This window comes from Heterocephalus glaber, unplaced genomic scaffold (assembly GCF_053883595.1).
Source record: "Heterocephalus glaber isolate CG9 unplaced genomic scaffold, H.glaber_assembly_v1.0 deba00000818, whole genome shotgun sequence".
NCBI classification, from domain to species: domain Eukaryota; kingdom Metazoa; phylum Chordata; class Mammalia; order Rodentia; family Bathyergidae; genus Heterocephalus; species Heterocephalus glaber.
The window spans coordinates 13,350,638-13,372,960 of NW_028258164.1; positions in this window are offsets into that span (position 1 = coordinate 13,350,638).

A 22,323-nucleotide genomic window follows, 5' to 3' on the forward strand; every position below is an offset into this window, starting at 1 on the left:
TATAATTATAAAAGCCAAAAAATAAAAAAAAATCTCTATTATCCCAAATTAGAATTATAAAAATGTTTATCTAAAAACCCTCAATTTGGATACTCAAGCAGAGAACATGGTGTGACCTGAACTCCAGCGTTTCAGTGAGGAGCGAGGGACGCGAAGGCAGAGCCAAGGTGGCCAGAGCACAGCCACAGTGGACATCATCAGCTTTCTAGACAGGCTGGCTAAAGTCCAGGCCCCCTGGCTTTTCTTGGATCCTTCCCACTTAATGGACCCAGGTCTAAGGGCTTCCTTGGTGTGCCATAATCTACTTGCCCTCCTCCCAAGGATAATCTTATGTGTTTCCATCAGTGTAAGATGCCTACAAGCTACCAATGTCCATGTCAAGGGCATACCCAGCTTTCCCAGTCTGTAAATCAAAAATACTTGGCAGTGCAAGGGCAGATCATCCCACCCCACTGTCTGTTAACCACAGCTAGAGCCAATCTTAGCGAAGTCTAGTACCAGCTGCTGGGAGCTGCAGACAAGCACCCACATCATTTCAACAGGCTAATTAGCATCTGCCAATTCTATAGTGAATGTATGGCTATGGACCTTTGATGTATTTTATATTTGCAGATTATAAGCTTAAATAAGTCTGAATTTATTATCATGAGTATACTACATTAACATGCTATTTAAAATATCATAGTTGGAGAAGCTAAGATAAACTTGTCTGTTCAGTTGGCTGGGTCAACCCTGCATTCACTGGTGGCCATTTCAAATTACTTAAGAAACCAGGGGTTTCTTGGTGTAGTATAGAAAGAATCAATTGACTTGAGGGGATGGGAAAGCTAGGAGAGATTTATCAAGTGTGACTTCATTTACCCTTCATCAACAAATGTGACACCCTTCAGACCCCGTATCTGCATCAGCTCAAACAATACCATAAATTAGCCCACCACTCTTAGGACACTGGCTCTGCCACAGCATAACCAACATGGCCTCTAGTCCAACTGCCAATAGGTTCTTGTTCCTAATGGAGACTTGTTGAGCCTGGTCTTTACTGTCTGCATTTCTACCAGTATTCTCTTCCTCTTTACACTGATAAGAATCACTTATCAGGCTCTGCTTACAGCACCCTAAGGCTTCTCCCATCCACTTCTCTAAACTTTTCCAAACACCTCCCTCAGTCCAGTTCTAAAGGCTTCTAAATCACATGGTCAGGTACAGTCACAGCCATGGCCCCACTTATGATACCAGTTCTCTGTATTAGTCACTTTCTCATCACTCAGACAAAATGTCTGACATCTGCAACTTAAAGGAGGAAATGTTTATTTTGGCTCACAGTTTTGGGGAATTCAGTCCATAGCTGGCTGGCTCCAAGGCAGAAACATCATGGCAGAAGTTCATAGTAGAGCAAAGATGCTTAATTCATGTTGGCTGGGAAGCAGGAGTAGGGAACAGTACCAGAGAGGAACAGGTGAGGAGGATATATAATATCCGAGGTCATACATCCATGACCCATCCAGACATTCCCAGGGATATGCTCTTCAAATCTGCTAGGCCTTTCTTAATCCAATGGAGTTGACAGATTAGGATTAATAGTCACAATGGGTTTGTCTCTATTTGGAGCAAGACTCTGAGAAATGAGGACAATATCTTACCTATCTCTATGGCCTCAACAGATGAAAGGGCCTGGTACCTACAAAGTTTCATGTTTGTCAACTGAATGAGTGATGGAGTGAACAATGAGGACTCTCCTGTGGCCTTGGTGTATGGGAAAGTCTCTCCCTGGGCTATGTGTGAAGTTCATTAAAGCCCTAGGACCAGAAGCTCTTGTCCTGATTATGTATGGACTTGACTGAAACACTGGAGTCAGGTGTCTTTTCCAGGTGGATGATCTTATCACAATTCAAGAGGTAAGGGGCTGGGTAGGAGTAGTTAAGGCAGGGGTGGGAAAAGGGAGAGGGCAGACTTCAGTAGAAAAGCTTGCCAGGTTTGGGAACATGCAGAGAACAGTGGATTATAAATATGTAGTAAGCCTGGGTATGGTGTCATGGATGGAAAGGTACAAATGAGAGGCTCTACCAAAGTGGGGGTGTAGCTCAGGGGTAGAGCATTTGACTGCAGATCAAGAGGTCCTTGGTTCAAATCACATTTTTAGTCTTCAGGTGATTTATATGCACCTTAGAATTTGCAATGCATGGAGCTTTGATTCCTTGAGTCCTATGGGTTCAGCTTGGCTTCAGAAATTTACCCTAACAGACACCTGTGGTCCCCAGAAAGAAGGTGCTCTAGCCTCCTGTGTGCTTCATAGTTCTCTCAGGATAAGGCACAGGGATGGCTGACACATTGGGAGCACTGTGTCCCCCTACAATGGGGTGGGTGCTCAGATTTCTGGTCCTGCATGTTGAGCTGCAGATTAGGAGCTCTGGACCTTGGCTCTGTGTCCCTAGGTGTGGAGCTCCCCACTAGGGTTGCTGAAAACTCACAGATATAGGCTCATGCCCTGCTGGTCTAGGGAGAGCAGGATTCTGGGACAGGGGTGACATGGTGAAGGAAGCTTCCTGGGGCTTCCTAGAACAGGGGTCCCCAGCCCAGGGGCCATGGATCAGTACCAATCTGTGGCCTGTTAGGAACTGGGTCATGTGGCAGGTGGTCAGCAGAGGGCTGAGTGAGGGAAGCTTCATCTGTATTTATAGCTGCTTCCCCATTGCTAGCATCACTGCCTGAGCTCCATTTCCTGTCAGATCAGCTGTGGCAGTAGATTCTCATAATGGCGTGAACCCTACAGTGAGCTTCACATGTGAGGGATATAGGTTGCATGCTCCGGAATCATCCTCAAACTACCCACCCCACACATCCCCGCTGGCCAGGGAAATACTGTCTTCCACAAAACCTGTCCCTGGTGCTGAAAAGTTTGGAGACTTTTGTCCCAGTGGATAACCCTACCCTCCTGACCTCTTTTCTTCCTGTCAGCTCCAGGGAGGGAAGAGAACCTGGAATGACATTCCAAAATCAGTGACTTTGAACAAGATCTGGTGAGGGACAAACAAGTTCTCTAATTGATGGCACTGAGCGACAAGAGGTTTCCCAGGGAGGGATCCTCCAGCAACGCACAGCAGTGCGTCTCACTATTGCCTAACCATGACCTCACAATCCTCCACCTGTGCCCAGCACGCCGGCTGTCCAGCAGTCCATAGCCACAGGCATCAGAAAGGACAGGGATGTTTGCATGGAAGAGCTCTGGAGGAACCCGAAGCCAGTGTCCTGGTGGGCTGCCAATCACGGGGCAGGAAGCACAGGGAGCTGCCTGTCTGCAAATGAAGGCCTGCAGGCACCACTCTGTGCTCTGAGTCTCAGTCCCTAGGAACAGAGAGAGCCAAGGGACCATTTTTAACAAGCTCCTCAGATGATCCCAGTGGGAATTGCAAGCCTCCAATTTAGTTTAGTGCCCCATGGAGTAGGCTTGAAAAGAGGCCATAATTATGTGACATGGCCACTCACACACACCTGATTAATGACAAGGTTGGGACTGAATCCCACATGGTGAATCTTGAGCTCTCTCCACCAACCCAACCCTGAGCCACCACACCACCTGCATGCTGCACCCAAGCAGGTCCCATCAGCCTGGCCTTGCCAAGAAATGACTAGAAAGATGCCTAGTTTAGTTTACACCAGCTAGCTAAGCCCCAACAGAGACAGACAGACACACAGACACACAGCTTGAGATCATCACCCCTGGCCACCTGAGGACACAGAGAGGAGGTCTTTTGGCCCCTGATCTGGGGCTGAGCACTGTCTTTGGCTTCTGTTGGCCAAGCCTGCACAGTGAAGAGTGTGAAGCTGTGCTCTGTCAGACTCATCTACTGTGATGGATGCCACTCACGGACCCATCCCAGCAACTGATGGGTGCCAGAATTGAAGCCACCCGGAGGAGCTATGTGAGATGGTGGCATGATACTGCTTTTCAAAAATCTCATGTTGGTACCTCTTGGCCTGTTGCTGAACACATTATAGATTCTTAAAAATGCCTTTGACTGGAAATATATAGAAATTTTGGAAAATGCAAATAAGCATCAGGAGAAAAGTAAAAATTACCTATAATCTCACCAGTAAAACAACCACTGCTAACAGTTTGGTTTCTTTTCTCCTAAACTTCAGAGCACACAGCCTTTGGCAGGGATGTAGGTTTGAGTCTCCTGTCAGCTCCCACTCATCTTGGGCGGCATTGCCCTATAGCAGGGCTCTCTCTCCGGCTCTGTAAAGGCAAAAAAAATTTCTTTTTTATTTAATAGTGGCCATAATTCTGAATTTGTTTTTCTTTTATTTCAACTTCCAATTCTTTAAAAAGGTTATTTGTACTTTCGTACAGAGCTGGTGGGATGCTTTCTAATCAGTGTAGCTTTTCTGGAAGGCCACTTTCAGGTTGTGTAGTGAAAACGTGTGTCTGCCTTACCTCATTTGAATGTGCAAGGCTGTATGTACACGGAAGGCTCCATGCTATTTGTGAAAATAAAAGCACAGATTACACAGACACCTTCTCTGTAGAGGCTCAGGCTCCAGGAGGCTGAGCCATTTGCACCAACAGTGTCCCTATGGGCTACTAAGGCAACCACTCCACCTGGCATGTGGCAATCAAGGGCACCTTCCAGCCTCTTCTGCTAAGAACCCTCCATCCTCCACTCTAATTAGAAGTCACATTTTAACTATAGCATCTTTCACTAGTCCAAAAAGATATCTGATCAAATGGTTCTCAAAGATACCAGTGTTCCAGTAAACAGTGCATTCTTAAAGGCTAATTGAAAGGGCTGTCTTCCATCCATTGTGGACAGGGTGGGGACCCACACGGTGAGACCATTTCAACTCTCCACTCCCTTACATTCTAGATTTAGTCTTTGAGGATTTTCTGGGGGGACATATAGACACAAGCCATAACATCCAGGTAGGACAAAGAATCCAGAATTCAAAAAAAATAAATTCAGTGGGGTTTAATACTATTTTTTAAAAATTCTCCTTGGTTCAGTGCTGTCAGGAATTCATTTCTGACACCTTCCCATATTTTTGCTGTAATAAATCAGCATAGTCTGGAAATTATTTTTGCATTCAAGCCTCTACCTGCAAAGTGTGACTTTGCAATTGGCTCTCCAGGGAATGCTGGGCTTCATCCCAAATTAGAGATGGAAAACCAGAGACCCAGGGAGAAGCTGAGAGGGAAGAACATCAGTCAGTGGGAGGGCAGGGGCCCTTGTGGTTGTGTAGATTTTTGATTCTGCAAATCGCATCAATGCCTAAGACAACTCTTGGAAAGTCTCAACTCTTTCTGGATCAGAGCTTTAAGTTTTCACACTGGGGATGCTGTGAATTAGATTAACATCGTAGTTCAGCAGTCTTGCAGAATCAAACACTGCCTGTGATTTTCTGCCAGGTCTATGACCACTAGAGAGAAAAGATTTTGGTCCTTTTCATAGTTTTTCTGAGCTATCCCAGTGCCATTAGAGTTAGTCAGTTCCACCACCAACTTCCAGTTCAATGGCAAGCAAATGAATAACTGGAAGCCTTGCTCCTAAAGGACACTTGATTCCAGAGGATCATGAGCAATCATTTACTCCATTATTTTGTCAGCGTGGGTTACAGATTATGCCAGATTTCCAGACTCAGAGATTGATTGAATTACCTCTAACTCTAGTCACAGCCAGTCTAGATAATTGATATCATTACATGAGGATCTGTTGCCTGAAACCCACTCCTAACATCAATTTGAATACAACTTTGGAAATCTGGTAGCAAAGCCAGAACTTTCACTACCTGCAATAGACAAGGCAATTGTCAGGAACTCCACCACACTGACAGGACAGGGAACTTAGATATCAGGCAGGATCCAGGGGAACTACACAGCCAGACTTCAGCCAAAGTCTCACCAGAGTCACACCTGCGAGGCAGTGTCTGTGTCCCAGGGACTAGGCTGGAGCTAGGCCACTGCAAGGATGAATTCTGAGCCCTTCCTGCCCTTGAGTCTCACTCACCTAATCACCAGTGTTTGTGTAACTGAGCTTATAGCACAGGCTCAAGCCCTTGCTGCCAGATACAGGGAGACAAAGTACAAGCCAAAAGGTAAATTTTTGGCTTACATGATAAATGGAGGAGGTGTGCTTTTCACTAAAAGTCATGCAATTATGGATTCTGAAAACACTGTGTTGTAGTCAGGGTTTGCAAGGGAATAGATTTAATGCAGGACACGTAATATGTAGGATTATTTTATAATATTCACCCCAAAAATCAAATTCAGAGGAGTGCAAGAGATCAAACCACATACTAAAGACAAAGAATCCAGCCGAGGGTCTGGATCCCACAGCAGTGTTCCACACAAGTCCAGCTGAATACCTAAAGTCCAAGGCAATGTTCTCCAAGAGTCCAGCCAGTGGCCAAGAGTACATGGCAGTGTCTCATGCTTGTCTGTATCAAGAATCTGCACCAGGAAGGCCCAAATGCCAGTGGTGGAAGCCAGAAAAGCTGTTCCAGTAGGCTGAAGGATTTGTTCCACCAGGCTGAGGGATCAACACTAGGGCCAGCAAGTGATGCTCACAGTAAAGATTAGAGCTCTCCTGATGAGAACAGCAGATGTTCCCAGCAACAGCAAGGCCCTGAGCTCCTCCTTTGATGAGAACAGCCAAGTTTGCATCAGAAAAACCAACCACCACAAGCTTCTTCAAAAAATCAGCAGCCAACGATTTTCCCCTCCAGTTCTCTTTTTATACCATTGGCAACACTCCTCAGATGGGTCTTCCATGCCCAAATCAGGCTGATTCAGTTGAGCTGCACATTTCAAGATGACCATTAGTTAATCCACCACAATCCACCCCGGTCAACTTGAAACCAGACATATTTCCTTAAATCATAGCCTTCACTGGCAGATTCGTGAAAAGTTAATATATCTTGATCTCTTCAGATTTACATTAATATAACATATATACAATTCTTCTTGCACTCATTTCCATATTATGGCTTCAAATTTTAAGACTCTTTGGGTTTCCATTTATGTACATGATTTAACACTTAAAAACCAGTATTATATACAGCAACATCATATTACTACATTAAAACCATAATAGGAGGAAGTATTAAAATCACAACCCTTGGGCTGGGGATTTAGCTCAGTGGTTTCGCCGCCTGCTGTGCAAGCACAAGGATCCAAGTTTGATCCCCAGTACCAAAAAAAAAAAAAATCACAATCTTTGCTTCCCATTAACTTTGACAACAGGTGTGGCAACACTAAAAGACATTCCAGGGGATCTCCTGCATTCCAAATACATTCTTCCCTTCTGGTAGAAGACTTCAGGTCATTTTTCCATTCTCATGTTCCTTCTCAACAACCATATTCTCCTCTTTTTCATCCTTGCAATCCATAATTCCACTGGAGCCTTGCTTCTGGCCAAACACTTAAATAATGCTGCTAGTTCTCCATTCTTAATTTCCAACATAGATCCAGCCAAAAGCCCCCAACAGTAACCATGCCACAATCCCAATAACATACTGCACTGAAATTTTTCTGCCACCCAGGCAATGTCTCTAAACACAAGCGAAATGAAGACCAACTTTCTGTCAAGGGACAACATACATTTCCTGGGATCCAGAAGCCTCCTGAGCCTCATCCTAACTGCCAGCATTTCCATAGTACTCTAATTTTCCAGTCCTCAACAAGAGCCTCCTAAATAGTTTAGCGTGTACCAGGGCTTCCTCCTTGGTCAGTCTCTCGAAACTGTTCCAAATGATTACCAAGGCTTTTAAACTTAAGCCACATGGCCAGGCAACATCACAGCAATGACCCCACTTCTGGTACCAAATTCTGTGTTAGTTACTTTTCTCTTGTTGCTAAGACAAAATACCTGACACCCAAAGTTAAAGGAGGAAAGGTGTATTTGCCTTACAGTTCATTACAGTACAGTACAGAGGTTTCAGTTCATAATCAGCTGGCTCCAAGGAAGGGTGACAGAGGGGCAACAGTTCATGGTGATGGAAGAGAGCAAAAGCAACAAGGCAGCTTAACAGCATCTTTCTGCCTCTTTTATCTTATTCAGACTACTTACAGCAGGTAGCACTCATGCCCTTAATCCTAATGCCTTTGGGCCTAGCCCCACCATGAATCAGTCACACAGTCTTGATTCAGCCACCTCCAAAATAGCCTGTGACCACATGAGGCTTTGAGGGGACATCTAGATGCAAAACATAACACATGGGAAGAGGATTTAGAGGGTGGAAAGTGAAAAACAGAAAACACCAATGTGCCCCACAGTCCATACGAGTAGAGGTATGGATGAAGGAGGCCCTTGAGTCTTCCTGTATCTCTGAACTTCCCATACTGCCTGGTATACAGGTTTGCCCTCAAGGACCTCAGCATGTGAAAGGAACCTGAAATTCCCACACTCAGAGCCTGGATTTGAACCTGGGAGGCCTAATCTGCTTTTCTGGTTGGAAAACATGAATCTCATCCTCTGAGTACATTTGGCCTCCTGAACAAAATCCTGAAACTTCTGCTTGCTAGTTTGGCAGCCACTGGACAGATGGTGCACCATAAACGGACCCACTCTGCTTTCCCACATCTTCTACCTCTGCACACCTGGCAGCCAGCTGTGCCTATAGCCTATAGCTGTGCCTATTGGCTTTGCAGAGAAAAGAAAAACAAAATAGCTGTATCTGGTGTGCAGTGTTTGCCAATTTAAAGTGTTTGAATTTCAATTCAAAATTTTTCAGTTTTGATAATGGTGTTAACACTCCTACCACGGCCAATTTCAAACTGCCAGTGTTTTAATATCTGTTGGTCTCTGCCTGAAACAGGACCCCAACTTTGAAAACCATCACTATCTATGGCTGGATGTGCCATTAGAGTCACCATGAATAGTCCCATAAACCCGGTGTCTCAGACCCTTTGGAGGTGGGGGATTAACAGAAGGACGTGCCTCTCAGATGAGGTATACAGAATCCGAAGAGAAGCTGAGACTCTCACAACCCCTGGATCTTTTGGATGCATAATGAGGTTTGAGCAACACAGCTGAGTCTCCTGCACAGGTCTGGCTGGCTGGTCTCCCTGCTACCTGTCCCTCTTGCACCCTGAGCTCATCTTCCCCTTCCCTGCAGACTCCTCCCCTGGGCTCTCAGGAGCCTCTTCTTCTTTACAGTCTTGTAGTCCCCACAAGCTTCTGGCTCACAATGTCATGCCTTGTAGTTAGGGCTGAAACTCCCCCCTTTTGGATCTTATGCTGTGCCTTCCCTGACCCCTTCTAGGACTCTGTCCCCACATCCTTGTCATGGGCACCACTAGAAGGGCCTCTGGCTTTTTCTGCAGATGTTTGCTCTTCTTCCTTTTCTATACAGACTAGTCCAGTGGTGGTGAACCTGTGGCACATGCTGCAGCAGTCACACAGAGCCTTCTCTGTTGCCACACTAGCCAAGTCACCCCAGCATTGCCCCAGCACCAGACCATTCAGGTTTAATTGCAGTGTTGGCACTTTGCAACAAATAAGTGGGTTTTGGGTTGCAGTTTGGACATTTGGTCTCTCAAAGTTTCACCATCACTGGCCTAGTTGATGGCTTTGACAGAAGCCTCCAGGGACTAATAGCAGGGAGGGATGGCCAGGACATGGCCATTGTCCTCTGAGGTCAACAAGTGCAAGAACAGGTGCAATCAACTCTTGACTCTAGGTGACTGGCACTGATTGAAATGTTTTTCCTCTTTTTGATGTGGACTCCATGAGATTACAACTGCCTCCAAACCCAACTGAGAAGCCTAGCCAATTCCTGATTCCCACCTTTGGCAGTGAAGTTCCTAAAATCACTTCAGGAACAGATACTGCGTCAGCCAGGGTCAATTTCAGGAAACATAAACCACTGCAGGAATCTTAGAGGACTTAGAAGAATCTGAAAGAAATGGAGAGGATCACAAATTCACTGCAAGGGGCAGAGGGAAGAAGGAAGTTAGAGGGAGTATACTTGGATTTACTGTCACCCAGGGCAACTTGGTTTGGAGGCCAGGAAACTCCAGTGGCCCTTGAGGCACTCTAGATCCATGAGATAAATCTGGCTCCTGAAAAAACATATCAGCCAGGGCCCCAGGTGCCACTGCTGAAGGAAGAATGATGCCCATACCTCCCTTCTGCCAGCCAAACCTTGCATAATACTTCTTATGGCATCCAAGTAGTTGGCAATGGTAGTGCTTGTCTTTTCAGCATGTGCAATACTTAGGCGAATACAAAATGGGGTGGAAGTGGACACGGAGTACCAACAGACAATATCTGCCATAGAAATGCCCTCCAAATCTGCTCAGCCAGGCCCCACATCCTACTAGCTGATGCACGGGTGCTGCACAGTCAATTCTATGCTAGGGGTGGAAAAGACACACTCAGGATGAACAACACAGGTACCAGGCAAGGAGGCAGTCCCAGAACTCTGCTGCTCAAAGGATGAGACCCATTTGCAAAGGATTGAAGTGTCCTATATTCTTCTACCCAAAGGGGCCAGAGATATCGTATACCATCTGATCTAGTCTGTCTTGAGCCACACAAAACCAGCTGTGTTTGAGAGGCACATGGAGGGTCTTATCTTGCTCTAGACCCTATATGAAGTCTTTGGGTAGGAGCAGCACCCAAGGGTGGTCCTGTGGGTCTCCAAATCCTTCTTGATGGGAGTGGTGTGTAAATAGGACCAGATAAAAGGTGATGTCTTTAGGGATGTTCTGATGTTCCTCCAAATACTGGGCCTCCTCAAGTTTCACTGGAGCATAGTGGCAATACTATGTGGGTGTTTCCTTCTGGCCAGTACAGTTTCCAGGTAAATGGCTGAAGGACCGTTTGGAGGAATTTAGCAGGAAGAGCCACAGTTCCTGACTAGATACTTCGGTTAGGTCTTTATCGCAAGCCTAGCTACCCTGTGATCAAGAGATATGGCTCTTCAAGCTGATTCAGATGGGGAGACTGAAGGGGGTCATGGCTGTTGATTGGGGGTGCAGAGAGTCACACTTGATAAATCCCCTAGCTTTCCTACGCACCCTCCAAGTCAATGGATTCTTTCTACATTATACCAAGCAACGCTTAGGATCTCAAGTGCATTCAGCAATGGTTACTGTGAATCTAGGGTTGACTCAGCCAACAAAACAGACAAGTTCATCTTAGTTTCTCCAGGTATGATGTTATAATAGATGTTCATTGGATGCACTCATGATAATAAATTCAGACTTACTTAAGTTTTCTTGCTTTCTAAAACACTCCAAGAATCCATGTCCACACAGGCTCTGTAGAAATGATGGATATAGATTAGCTAGCTGAAAGGATTTGGGTGTGTATCTGCATCTCTTAGCAAATGGGACCAGAGTCACCTGCGATTTGGCTCCAGCAGGGGTCCCCAGGCAGGGAGTACGACCCTCTGCCTTTGTATTGCAAACCCCCAATCCGGCTGGTAGCTTTCAGACAGAAGGGGCTGGCTTGGCTGTCCAGGAAGTTTCAGTAGAGCTGGTGGTTTTGTACAGTTAGTTTTCCAAATGCTTTCATAAATTCACATTATAACATCTGATGTTCCACTCTCTTAGCGAGTGACTATTTTTCACTTGGAGACTGGGAAAACTGGGGACATGGAAACTTGGCAGCTGTAAGATCAGATTTTGCCTTCATTTCCAGCTGTGCCACATCTTCAGCGACACTGTCAGAGGTGGTTATGGTATAGTCACAATGGGTCCTGCACGAGGACCAGACGATTTGAGCTCATTTTACTTCCTTTGAATTTTCCTTGGGAGCAGCCATCCCACTCAGTGTTGTCTGGGAATTGCAGGTTGGTCCCTAGGGGAATTCAGTCAAAATGTCACCCATCTTTTCTACTCTATCATCTGGGTCTCTACATTTCCATTCCCAGAAAGCCTCAATTTTCATTATCTTCAAACTCAGTAAAGTCACATTACTAAGCCACCCTCCCTTTATCTCACTGAGGCCTTCTGCCTGTTCTTGTTACCAGCCAAGGTACTTTGATTAAAGAAGAGTCCATCTGAGGCCAACAGAAAAACAGAGAACCTTGACATTGTGGCAAGTAGCTCACAGCACAGTGGAGAAGCCCAAAGACTCAGACTCATAAAACCAGCAGGACCCAAGGGAACCCGGGGGGACAAACTCCAGTCAGCCTGGTTGGAGAGCAACTGGTGCCACTGCAGTGAGCACAGCCACAGACCCTGGACCCACTGTCATGGCTTGAGCTCTGCCACCTCCATGATGATTCCAAATCCACCCTACCTCTTTGTAATTCACACAGCACTCACAGTTGTACCTAGGGACAGTCAGTTAGCTAAGCTTTAGGCATTTCCAACTGTGCTTGATAATTTCATGCGACAGTGTGAGGCTGTAGGCCCAGATGTTTGGCCAAGCACCAGTGACATGTGGCCAAGGAGGCATGTTTTGGAGGTGACTGACATCTAGATGAGCATATTTGAGTAAAACCCATAGCCCTCCACGAGGTGAGTGGGTCTCAGGCAACCAGCTGAGGTTGTAAGAAGACAGGTCCCTGGGGAAGAAGAAATTCTGCCTCCAGCCTGTGACTCCAGCTGCCATGTCAGCCCTTCCTGGGTCTCCAGGCTGTGGTCAAAGATATGAAACTTGTCCACCCCACAACTGTGATAGCCAGTTCCTTAAAATCTGTACACACACACACACACACACACACACACACACACACACAGAGAGAGAGAGAGAGAGAGAAATTATGGGTTCTGTTGCCCCTGGATAACCAGGGAAAACACACCCAAACTCAAGGGAGGACACATCTACTACTGGTGTCTTTCTTAAGCAGAGACAGGATCCCAGGAATGGAAAATGTTCCCCTTCCTTACCCAGGAACAAAAACCGGGCCATGTAAAGACTGGATACTTAATCGCCTGTCTCCCGTGAAGGCTGAGCCACTGTGATGGAAAGAGCTGAAGGCAGAATATTATGTGTACATTGAGTGAAAAGGGAGGGGGCACCCAGATTTGAACCGGGGACCTCAATCTGGCAGCTGTTAGATGATGCAAGGAAGAATAGCATAAGACTGATAGGAGTCCATGAAAAAACAGGAGAAAATACAACTGACATAACAAAACTGCTCACAGAAGTAATAGTAGAAAACTTCCCAGACAGAGGTGGAGAATTGGACATACAGATAAGTGAGGCATACAGAACTCCAAGTAGCCATGATAAAAAAAAATCTACACCTAGACACATAATAATCAAGATCCCAGAAACCCAACAGAAGAGCAAAATCCTACAGGCAGTTAGAGAAAAGAAACAAATCACCTATATAGGAAAGCCCATCAGAATCATGGCAGATTTTTCAACACAAACCCTCAAATCAAGGAGACCCTGGAGTCAAGTATTTCAATCCCTAAAAGAAAATAACTTCCAAACTAGACTGTTGTATCGTGCAAAATTATCTTTCAAAATCAATGAGGGAAATTAGATACTTTCACAACAAAGAACACCTGAGAAATTTCATGAACACCAAACCAGCACTCCAAACAATCCTAAGCAATATCCTAGAAAAAGACAATAAAGATCACAACTTCATGAGGCCCAACAGAGGGAAGCCACCAGTTAAGGTAAGAAACTAAAGGGAAGGGGGTGGGGGAACAACAAGAATTAAAAGAGTCAACAAGAGTAAAACATCATGACAAGGATGAGTCAATGTCTATCAATTATAACTATCAATGTTAATGGTCTTAATTCACCAATCAAAAGAAATAGACTGGCAGAATGGATTAAGAAGCAAGATCCAACAATACGCTGTATACAAGAAACACACCTAACTCAAAAAGAAATATATAGACTGAAAGTAAAAGAATGGAAAACAGTTCTCCACACCACAGGAACCCAGAAAAAGGCAGGGATAGCAATTTTATTTGCAGGCAAAGTAGATTTCAAACCAAAACTATTTAAGAGAGACAAAGATGGTCACTACATCCTTGTGAAGGGAACAGTCAAAGAGGAAGAGAGGACAATCATAAATATATATGCACCAAATACAAATGCCCCCAACTATACAAAACAAATATTAATTAACATGAAAAACCAAATAAGCTCTAATACAATTGTAGTGGGGGATCTCAATACCCCATTGTCACAATTAGATCATCTAGACAAAAAATTAACAACGAAATTCTAGAACTCAACCAAGCTATTGAACAAATGGACTTAATAGATGTTTACAGAGTGTTCCACCCCACAAAATCAGAATACACATTCTTTTCAGCTGCACATGGGTCATTCTCCAAAATAGACAACATGCTAGCTCATAGGGCAAATCTAAGTAAATGTAAAAGAATTCAAGTTATCCCCTGTATATTATCAGACCATAGTGCAATAAAAATGGAGAGCAATAATTTAAGAAACCACAAAACACCCACAAACAGATGGAAATTGAATAACACTCTCCTGAACAACCAATCAGTCACAGAGGAAATTAAAGGAGAAATTAGACAGTTTCTACAAGTAAATGATAAGGCCAGTACAACATACAGGAATCTGTGGGACACAATGAAAGCAGTTCTACGAGGGAAATTCATAGCAGTGAATGCCCATATTAGGACAACAGAAAGAACTCAGTTAAATAACCTAATGCAGAACCTCAAACTCCTAGAAAAAGAAGAGCATAACAAGCCCAAAGCTCATACAAGAAAGGAAATTATAAAGATCTGAGCAGAAATCAATGCAATGGAGACTAAGAGAATGATACAAAAAAATCAATGAATTGAAGAGCTGGTTTTTTGAAAGAATAAATAAAATCGATAGTCCTTTAGCCAACCTTATCAAAAAAAGGAAAGAAAAGGCTCAAATCCATGTAGTTAAGAATGAAAAAGGTGAAGCCACAACAGATCCAGCAGAAATCCAGAGAATCATCAATACCCACTTTTAGAACCTGTACTCTAATAAAATGGAAAACACAGAAGAAATGGACAGATTCCTAGATACATACGAATTGCCAAAATTAAATGAAGAAGATATAGAAATTCTAAACACCCCCAAAACAATGAGTGAAATTGAAAAATGTAATAAAAAACTTACCAACAAAGAAAAGCCCAGGTCCTAATGGCTTCACTGCTGAATTCTACAAGACATTTAAAGAAGGACTATTGCCATGACTCTTTTAACTCATCAAGGAAATTGAAAGGGAAGCAAAGCTTCCAAATTCATTCCTGGAAGCAAGTATTACTTTGATTCCAAAACCAGGGAAAGACACAAGCCAAAAAGAGAACTACAGGCCAATCTCCCTAATGAATATTGATGCAAAAATCCTTAACAAGATACTGGCAAACAGAACACAAAGGGTCATCAAGAAGATCACACACCCTGACCAAGTCGGATTTATCCCAGGGATGCAAAGATGGTTCAACATTCGTAAATCAATAAACGTAATACACTATATTAACAGAGTCAAGGACAAAAACCATATGATCATCTCAATAGATGCAAAAAATTTTCAACAAAATCCAACACCCATTCATGATAAAAACTCTACAGAAAGTTAGAATAGAAGGTCTTTATCTCAACTTGATTAAGGCTGTCTATGAAAAACCAACAGCCAACATCATACTAAATGGTCAATTCCTAAAATCATGAACAAGACAAGGATGCCCACTATACCACTCCTGTTTAATATTGTTCTCAAAACATTACCCACAGCAATTAGAAAAGAGAAAGAAATAAAAATAGGAAATGAAGAAGTTAAACTGTCATTATTTGCTGATGATATGATACTTTACATAGAAGACCCAAAATACTCTGCTGAAAGACTTCTAGACTTAATTGACAGATTCAGTAGAGTAGCTGGATATAAGGTCAACAATCAAAAAACAATAGCCTTTTTATATACAAATAATAAGCTCACTGAGAGAGAAATTAGGGAAACAATTCCTTTTACAATAGCACCCAAAAAAATGAAATATCTAGGAGTCAGTCTAACAAAGGAAGCAAAAAACCTCTACACTGAAAGCTATAGCACTATGAAAAAGGAGATTGAGGAGGATATAAGAAAATGGAAAGACATCCCTTGTTCCTGGATAGGAAGAACCAATATAGTGAAAATGGCCATACTTCCCAAACTATTATATAGGTTTAATGCAATGCTGATTGAAATTCCAACAATATATTTCACAGAAGTAGAGAAAACAATCCAAAAATTCATTTGGAACCAGAAGAGACCTAGAATAGCAAAAGAAATTTTAGGCAACAGAGATATGGCTGGGGGTATTACAATCCTCAACTTGAAACTGTACTACAAAGCTACTGTGATAAAAACAGCATGGTACTGGCAAAGAAACAGACCCAAGGATAGTGGAATAGATTAGAAGATGCAGAAATAACTACAAATATGCTCAACCACCTCATCTTTGACAAAGGAGCCAACCATCCTCATTGGAGGAAAGATAGCCTATTTAATAAGTGGTGTTGGAAAAACTTGATTTCAACCTGCCAAAGGCTAAAACTAGACCCATACCTATCACCATGCACTAAACTAAGATCGAAGTGGATTAAAGATTTAAATATTAAGACCGAAACACCAAATTTGCTGGAAGATAAGTTAGGTAGAACTCTTGAAGATATTGGTATAGGAAAAGACTTATGAACAAAACTTCAGTGGCATGGGAACTTGCACAAAGAATCAACAACTGGGATCTCATCTTATTAAAAAGTTTCTGCACTACAAGAGAAACCACCAACAGAGCTAAGAGACAACCTACAATGCGGGAAAAAATTTTCAGCAACTGTACCTTAGCCAAAGGACTACTATCTACAATATATAAAGAACTGAAAAAAATCAGACCCCCCCAAATTGAAAGACCCAATTAAAAAATTGGCATCTGAAATGAACAGACATTTCTCCATACTTGATCTTAGCCAAAAGGCCGAGAAGTGATGAACAGACATTTCTCAAAGAAGTAAAAGCAGCAAATAAATATATGAAAAAATGTTCAACATCTCTGGTTATTGGAGAGATGCTGATGAAAACAACACTGAGATTCCACCTCACCCCAGAAAGAATGGCTGTTATAAAGAAATCATCCAATAACAAATGCTGGCTGGGGTGTGGGGAGAAAGGAACCCTTCTCCATTATTGGTGGGAGTGCAGACTGGTGCAACCACTGTGGAAATCAGTGTGGAGATAACTCAAAGAACTAGGACTAGAGGTCTCATTCAACCCAGCTATTCTCCTGCTCGGTATCTTCCCAAAAGAATTAAAAGAATCATACCACAGTGATATATGTGCACCCATGTTTATAGCGGCACAGTTTGTGATAGCTAGAACTTGGAAACAACCCAAGTGCCCATCAACTGGAGGCTGGATAAAGAAGATGTGTTTTTTTAAAATAAAATGGAATACTAGTCAGCCATAAAGAACCAGAAACTAGAGACATTGATAGCTAAATGGATGTATATTGAGGCCATCCTCTTAAGTGAAATAAATAGGACACACATGTATAAATACCAAATAGTTTCTCTAGTGTGAGAAACTGAAAGTGTAATTAAGGATACACATGGATGAAATGGCCTAATAAAATATTTCTTGGATTGTGTTTCCATCGTGTGTCATATGACTGTATCAAAATTTAAATTAGGGAGAAGTTTGGCTTATGTGGAGTCTGCTAACTAACTGGAGTTGGTTTCCAGATCACTATTTGTTCAATGTTGGTTTTGGGGAACTTTCTGAAACAAATCACATCCTCTGGTGTCTTGTTGGTGCTTGAGATTTTTTTTTAAGTTATATGGAAAAATGCTTAAGTGCTTTTTAGTTTTGTTTTGGTTGAGCTCTACTGTATCTGAATATTATTGTAGTTTTTTTTCCTTGCATTGTTCTTCTGTGAATGGTTTTAATTTTTGTAAGTGTTTGTGTTTGATAATAAAGGTTTTTTTAATTTAAAATACCCTACAAAAACTTGGAATAGATGGTCTCTACCTAAATCTGATAAAAGCCATCTATGAAAAACCAACAGCCAATATCAAACTAAATGGTCAAAAACTGAAATCCTTCACATAAAAATCAGGAACAAGACAAGGATGTCCACTATCACCACACCTGTTCAATACAGTTTTGGAAACATTAGCCACAGCAATTAGACAAGAGAAAGAAATAAAAGGAATAAAGACAGGAAATGAAGAAGTCAAATTGTCATTATTTGCAGATGACATGATACTCTACATAGAAGATCCCAAGAACTCCACCAACAGTCTTCTAGACTTAATAACCAAATTCAGTCAAGTAGCTGGATACAAGGTCAATACACATAAATCAATAGCTTTCCTCTTCATGAACGACAGACTTACTGAGAGAGAAATAGAGCAAACAATTCCTTTCACAATAGCATCCAAAAAACGGAAATACCTAGGAATCAACCTAATGAAAGAAATCAAAGACCTCTTCTCTGAAAACTATAACACTCTGAAAAGAGAGATTGAAGATGATATCAGAAAATGGAAGGGCTGGGGATTTAGCTCAGTGGTTTCACCGCCTGCTGCTCAAGCTCAAGGACCCGAGTTCCATCCCTGGTTCCAAAAAAAGGTAAAGAAAATGGAAAGACATCCTTTGCTCCTGTGTAGGAAGAATCAACACTGGGAAAATGGTCATACTTCCAAAACTGCTACATAGATTCAATGCAATCCCAATTGCAATTCCAGCATCATACTTCATGGACCTTGAGAAAACAATCCAAAAATTCATTTGGTACAAATAGAGACCTAGAATACCAAAAGCATTTCTAGGCAACAGAGACATGGCAGGGGGTATCAAAACCCCCAACTTGAAACTATACTACAAAGCTACCATTATAAAAACAGCATGGTACTGGACAAGAAACAGACCTGAGGATCAGTGGAACAGATTAGAAGATACAGAAACAACTCCACACACAGTTAACCACCTCATCTTCAACAAAGGAGCCAAACACCCTCACTGGAGGAAAGATAGCCTGTTTAATAAATGGTGCTGGAAAAATTGGGTTTCAACTTGCCAAAGATTAAAACTAGACCTATATCTCTCACCATGCACTAAACTAAAATTGAAATGGATTAAAGATGTAAATATTGAAACAGAAATGTTGAACCAGCTGGAAGAGAGGTTATGTAGAACTCTTGAAGACATTGGTGTAGGAAAAGATTTTATGAACAAAACCTCAGTTGCCTGTGAACTTGCATAAACAATCAACAAGTGGGATCTCTTTTTATTAAAAAGGTTCTGCACAGCAAGAGAGGCCACCAGCATTGTGAAGAGACAACCCACAATGTGGGGAAAAATTTTCACCTGCTGTTCCTCAGACAAAGGTCTACTATCTAGAATCTACAAAGAATTTTAAAAAATCAGACCTCCCAAATTTAGAGGCCCAATCCAAAAATGGGCATCTGAAATGAGCAGACATTTCTCAAAGAAGTAGAAATAGCAAATAAACACATGAAAAAAATGTTCAACATCACCTGTCATTCGAGAAATGCAAATGAAAACAACACTGAGATTCCACCTCACTCGAGAAAGAATGGATGCTATCATGAAATCAACCAATAACAAATGCTGGTGGGGCTGAGGGGAAAGAGGAACCCTGCTCCACTGCTGGTGGGAGTGTACACTGGTGCAACCACTGTAGAAATCAGTATGGAGATACCTCAAAGAACAAGGACTGGAAGTCCCATTTGACCCAGCTATTCCCCTGCTGGGTTTCTTCCCCAAAGATTTAAAAGAATCATACCACAGTGATATATGCGCACCCATGTTCATAGCAGCACAATTTGTAATAGCTAAAACTTGGAAACAGCCTAAATGCCCATCAACTGGAGACTGGATAAAGAAGATGTGATTTTTAAAAAATAAAATGGAGTAGTACCCAGCCATAAAAAATGAGAAATTGGAGACATTTATAGCTCAATGAATGCACATTGAGGTGATACTCTTCTGTGAAATAAATAGGATACACATGTGTAAATACCAAATAGTTTCTCTAGTGTGAGAAACTGAAAGTGTAAATAAGGACTGAAAGGTATAATAGATAATGTGAAACAGAAAGAAAAGGGGCAAAGGGGAAGGGGAAGTGGGAGGGCTAGGGGAAAGGAAAGAAGGGAATGGCAATATCAGAAAAGGAAAAAATGGAAACAAAGTCTTTGTAAATAGGGAGGGAGTGAGGGATGGAGGGGTTGAAGGTAGGGCAGGGGAGTGGGGAAAAAATAAGAACCAAGAAAGATTATGTAAAGGTGCAAATTTCCAATGATGAATGTCATTATACCGTATTCCTAAAATCTACCAATAAAATTCATTAAAAAAAAAGAAAGGTCAAAAGTAGGATGGAGGGAATCAGATTTGAATTGGGGACCTTTTGATCTGCAGTCAAATGCTCTACCACTGAGCTATGCTCCCTCTTGCTCATATAAGATTCAGTGAATATCTTCATGTGCAGAGCACACCCAAGGCACTTCCAACTTGTGAGTTGCCACTTCAAGGTGGGGACTCTCCAGAGCTGCCCAAACTGCATCACACAAAGTTCCTCCCCCTGTCTCACAACATGACACAGATTCCCTCCTCAAAAGCCTTGGAGGAGCCTCTGTCCTCCTAGCTTCCATGCTGGTGCTGTCAACGGCATTGATCCTGGCTAGTAGAATTATCCTCAGAGTCATGGTGGTGCCCGTCATGACAGAACCTATGTACAGAGACTCCGAGACTATGAGTGGTCCTTCTTGACACAGGTCTTGACTGTCAGACCTGATGTTGCTGGGCAATGCACTGTTCAGGGCACTTCCTAGAGAGCTACAATCTATGATAATGCTAATCCTCCAAATTCCTCTTCTTAGTAATGTAGATAGAGAATGAGCCCTACCAAAATAGTAGTTGGAAAAGCAATTGATATTCCTGAAAACATTAAGGAACCAATACTAATATCGGGGAAGGACTGGGAAGAAAATGTACTACCAGCTTGGGAGAAGCAGTGTAACAGGATTGGTGAGACAAGAGTCAGGATTCTATTAGTAAGTAAGGCCAGGGGGCCCTGAAGCCGAGTCGTGAAGCCTACAACAGAGTCTACACCATCCTTCAGAGATCTTACAAAAACATCTGCCAGGTGTCAGTCAGCTGTGGGGGATGTCCCCAGAGCAAGATCAGGCAGGCCCCTGGGTCAGGGCGCCTTGGACACTGCATTAACTCTGCATAGATTGGACCCTGAAATGTCTGTAGTCTCCTCTAGGGTAGAGATGATTTTCCTTCCACAAGAGCCTGAGCTCCCTTCTAAAGCACTTAAAAACTCTTAGATAAAAAGCTCTCCAGAGGAAGAGAAAAAGGAGGGAAAAGAGACCCCAGGACGCAGCAGGAAACCGAAGCCAGAATTGGAGCCCATGGGAAGAGCTAAGAGAGGGTCCTCAAGGAGGAAAGATGGGTGGCAAGTGGCAGTTTCTCCTTGAGCTTTGGCTCCTGGTGGTGGTGGTGGTGGTGGTGTGGCTCTAACCTGCAGAGACAAGGTGACTATTGGCAACCCCAAAGGCCTCCACGGAGAAATGCACTTGTGAAGCATAAGAATGAATGTTTCGACTGCAGTGGCTGGTGCAAGATTCCCTTCCAGTGAGGTTTGGGCGAATGGCCCATTGCCATTTTGAAAAGGGGCCAATTGAACTCAGAATACAGTGCTGGAGAAGGTTGGCGCCATCTAGTGGCTCCCAGTGTCAAGGTGAGGCGCTGCCATGGAAGACATCCACATTCAGAGAACTGAGATTAAGCAGGCTCCAAGTGCTTCAGACTGAACAACTCAGGTACCAGTCTCACAGCCAGAAAGCAGAACCAGCCTGAACTTCAGTGGAGCTGAAGGTGCAGTCTTGCTGGGATTATCCAACACTCTGCCGTAATTCTACTGCTTGTTTGTTGGGATTAGTCAACATGGATCTGGGTTCTGTCTGCTCCTTTGTCTACTAGGGACAGGAGAGACATGCACTGAGGTGGACACTTTTTCCTCTATCGTTATTTTTTGGGTTTTTGTTTCTTTCTCTGGATTATTTGTTCTTCTTTTTATATGAGCTTGAACATTATCTCCACTTTGTTGTTGATTTTGTTGTTCTGTCCTTATTTCTGTTTCTTCCTTCTTTCTTTTCCTCCTATCTTCTTCACCAGTTTCCCAAAGCTTGCATAATCTTCCATTGTCCTTCAGCCTTGCTGCTAATCTCTTTCTCTTCTACTATTTCTCTTTGTTCCCTCTAATCTCTTTTAAATTTTCTCCCTCGTGGTAGAATCACCATATTGAGGGGCTTCTTACTGAATACAATTTTCTGCTTTACTTTAGATTTTGCTATATGACTACAAACCCTGTTCATACAATTAAAGGTG